Source organism: Solanum tuberosum, unplaced genomic scaffold (genome assembly GCF_000226075.1).
Source record: "Solanum tuberosum cultivar DM 1-3 516 R44 unplaced genomic scaffold, SolTub_3.0 scf00056, whole genome shotgun sequence".
Taxonomy (NCBI): Eukaryota; Viridiplantae; Streptophyta; class Magnoliopsida; order Solanales; family Solanaceae; genus Solanum; species Solanum tuberosum.
The window spans coordinates 598,452-602,999 of record NW_006238986.1 but is presented as its reverse complement, the minus strand read 5'-3'; positions in this window follow the sequence as shown (position 1 = coordinate 602,999).

Below are 4,548 nucleotides of genomic sequence, written 5' to 3'. Positions count from 1 at the left end.
ACTCGAGATCATGAGTCGGATAGTTCTTCTCATGTATCTTGAGGTGCCTTGAAGCATAGGCAATTACTTTTCCATGTTGCATAAGGACACACCCTAAACCCACTCGAGAAGCATCACAATATACTACAAACCCATCGGTACCCTCCAGTAAGGTCAAAACTGAAGCGGAGGTGAGTTTATCTTTCAATTCTTGGAAGCTTTTCTCATAAGCTTTCGACCACACAAATTTGGCCTTCTTTTGGGTAAAGGCCATCAATGGAAAAACAATAGAGGAGAAACTTTCAACAAACCTCATATAGTAGCCGGCTAAACCAAAAAGCTTCCAATATCGGTAGGAGTTAGAGGTCTAGGCCAACCTTTGACCTCATCTGCCTTCTTCGGATCTACCTCGACACTCTTACTCAACACAATATGACCTAGGAAGGCAACCGACCTTAGCCAAAACTCGCATTTACTAAATTTAGCATATAATTGGTTATCCTCGAGGACTTGAAACACCACTCTCAAGTGATCCATATGGTCACTCTCACTCTTAGAATAGATCAAGATATCATCTATAAACACAATGATGAACATGCCGAGGTAATTCCGGAAAACCCTATTCATAAGGTCCATAAAAGCCGTCGGGGCATTCGTTAGACCAAAATATATTACTAGGAACTCATAATGACCATATCTTGTTCGGAAGGCTGTTTTAGAAATGTCAACCCCTCTTACCCTTAGTTGATGGTAACCCGAACGAAGATTTATTTCGGAGAAATAGTTAGCCCCTTGAAGTTGATCAAACAAATCGTCAATTCTATGGAGAGGATACTTATTCTTTATAGTCACCTTGTTCAATTGCCGATAATGAATACACATTCTAAGGGACCCATCCTTCTTTTTCACAAACAATACCGGAGCAACCCTTGGAGATATGCTTGGTTGAATAAAACCCTTGTCTAATAAGTCCTTCAATTGCTCCTTCAATTCTATCAATTCAGCCGGAGCCATTCTATAGAGAGGGATGGATATGGGTTGTGTATCCGGCAAAAGATCAATGCCAAAGTCTATTTCCTGTTCGGGAGGAATGCCGAGCAAGTTATCGGGAAAGGCTTCGAGAAACTCACTCACCACGGGTACCGACTTTAAAGAAGGGACTTTGGACTCAACATCCATGACCTTAACAATATGATACATTCATCCTATGGAAATCATTTTCCTAGCTTTTAGACATGAAACAAATTGACCTCTAGGAATAGAATCCCCCCTTCCACTCTAAAATTGGGTCCTTTGGAAATTGAAATTTGACCACTCGGGTCCTACAATCTATAGAAGCGTAACATGCATGCAACCAATCCATTCCTCAAATTACATCAAAATCAAGCATGTCTAATTTTACCAATTAAATCAAAGTGACTTTATGATACAAAGAAATAGGATAACTCCTATAGACTCTTTTCGCCACTACCGAGTTACCAACCGGGGTAGACACCGAAAAAGGTTCTTCTAACACATCGGGGGGCATTTCAAATTTCATAGCCACAAAAGGTGTAACAAATGACAATGTGGCACCGGGGTCTAATAATGCATAAACATCAATGGAAAAGACTTGCAACATACCCATTACAACATCCGGGGAGCTCTCTTAGTCACCTCGTGATTAGAGAGCATAGAAGCGGTTCTTCTTCGGAGCATCAAAATTTGCGCCACTTGGAGGGACTTGCTTGCCCTCTTTCCCTTGAACTTTTAGCATAGGACAATCTCTCTTCATATGACCGTTCTTCCCATAATTAAAGCAACCATCAGTGCCAACTAGGCACTTGCCTTCATGCTTCTTACCACACTTTGCACAATTAGGCCTATCAACATAAGAGCTACCACTATTACCTCCGTGTGGCTTAGGGTTAGACACCCTATCTTTGTTGATCCTAGGAGTGCTAGAGGAGCTTCGGTTGGAAAACCTCTTCTTGAACCTTGGTTTACCTTGAACCTCAAATTTACCCCTGGAAGAATTTCCATCATCGGACCTTGCCCTCTTTACCTTTCTATTCTTCTTCCTAGGCCTTGTCTCTTCAACTTGTTGAGCATATACCTTTAGATGTGAAAAGTCCATATTGTCATAAAGCATTGTCGCACAACATTCTTCCTCAATTGAGTCGGACACACCCGTCACAAACTGGCTCATTTCATCTCTAGGATTACACACCAAAGATGGGGCATATTTGGACAACTCAGTGAATTTCAATGAGTATTCTTGGACACTCATCCCTCCTTATCAACTTTGGCTTCCTTCTTCTCACGGGGAAAGATTCTACCAAGGAACGCTTTCTTGAATACTTCCCAACTTATGGGACCCGCCCTTATAGGACTATTATCTTTCCATTGCGTCTACCATACTTGGGCCACATCTTTCAATTGATACTCGGCTAATTCAGCTTTCTCAATGGAAGTCACCCCCATAGCATCAACTATCTTGTAGACCTCTTCCACAAACTCTTGAGGATCTTCATTCACTTTGGAACCAAAGAACATAGGAGGGCTCATTCTTGTGAAGTCTCTCAGCCTTGAGGCCATGGTGCTCGCATTAGGATTAATACGGGGTCCAACTTCCCTATTTGCATGAGTCCTTATGGCTTGGGCTTGAGTTGTCACGGCTTGTGCTTGTGCCGTCATGACTTGAGTCAATGTTTGGAGAGTCGCCCTTGTTTCCACATTAGTCATAACTACTTCATCATTAGGAACTTGAGGATCTTGAGGAGCTTGGGGAGGAACTCCCTCATTGACATTCTCCTCTTGTGTCCTCCTTGCATTCTCTCTTCTTGTATTCATTTCCTATAATCACAAGAGAGAGGTTAGAAAAAGGACTTTATAGAGTTAGGACTCCAAAGCACGACTAAAGAGTAATGAAAGAAGGGAAAAATCCTAAATATTTTATAGCCTCTCATTCATAAATGTGGCGCGCTTCACACTCATGAACAAGACTCTACTAGACGTGGTTCATGAGACATCAATCCTAGAATTATTCTAAACCTTGTGCTCTGAAAACCAAGTTTGTCACGACCCAGGGGTACCCCCTAGACATAACACGGTAAACTTGACTCCGAAGGGGTCGCATACAATCCCTTAGCATAATCATACACATAAGTCATAGAATAATGCGTAAAAATTAAAACTTTTACAATAGAAGTCAACTTCTTTTTCATAAACGAACATAGGAATCTAGACTTTGCCTCAATCACCATCTAGTACAATAGAGAGTACAAATAGGGTCAAAAGCCATTTACATCAACAAAGTCTCAATATAGGAAATACAATGGAAACTAAGAAATGATAACATCTTGTCCTCGAACTTGAGGACTCACCAAGCCTAGGGAATAGTCAACCCAAGCTTCACTTGTAGTAGGAAGTATATCTCAACGACCGAAACCTGCACTCATAGGAAAAAGTAGAAATATAGGTTAGCACATAAAGTACTAAGTATGGAAGCCATGTACAAATATCATTGAAATATGCATAAAAGGGACATTTAGTTGAAATCATGCCTTTATCAAGTTTGAAAACCAATATGCACATTTATGAAGAAACATAAGTCATACCAACATATAAGCAACCCAAAGTCATACTAGTGCAATGCAAAGGTAAAGTCCCATAACCCTACCAAATTCTAAGTACCACACTTAGATTACCAACTACATACTTATCTTACCTTTGGTTCATCCATAACCGACATACATAATTAAGGAGACATTCATGATCATAATTTGTAACAAGTAAAGTCAACCTTAACACTCATACATAACATATATGCATAATTCATAAGTCTTCATAACATAAGAGAACCTAACCATAACTTCTCTAAAAGTCCACTTGTGCAATGTATGAGTGAAGTCTCAGACCCCCACTCATACTAAGTAATACATCTTAAGAAGTCATAATTAAAGTCCATGTTCTTATCATAGTTCATATTCATATCATATAGGGAAATTTACCTCAACCGACATAGACCATGTGAGCGACATGGAATCCGGTGTTCTACCCCCCACATCAAAAAGAGGTGTCCTACTTGCCTAAGGTAGAACATACATATTAGCTTTTAGGTGGATCCACTAGCTAAGTCCTATGTGGGCACATAGTTATAGGATATGGAGATTGCTTCTAGAAACTCTCACTCTAATATGGAGGCTTCCATCTCTTGAGATACCGTAATGTGAACCCCCCTACTAGTGTGAAGGAACCCATCTCATATTCATATCCGTTCGGTGCTAAGCATAATTCCCTTTAAAAGTCACATTAAGTCTTTTCTTAAGTTTAGGTTCATAAAAGAATGCACTAGGCACTCAACCCAACATACATCATAATAGCTCAAGATTCATTAGAGTGAGAATGTCCTTTCAACTTTAGAGTCATAAACATGTGAGTAAACCTTTCACATTATATTCGTAGTGTGTTCATGAGAATAACCTTTCATTCAACACAATAAGACTATTGTAGTCATAACATGTCATACATAGACATATCATATCATACATAGTCATATCATATCATACATAGTCATGTGTAGGGGTA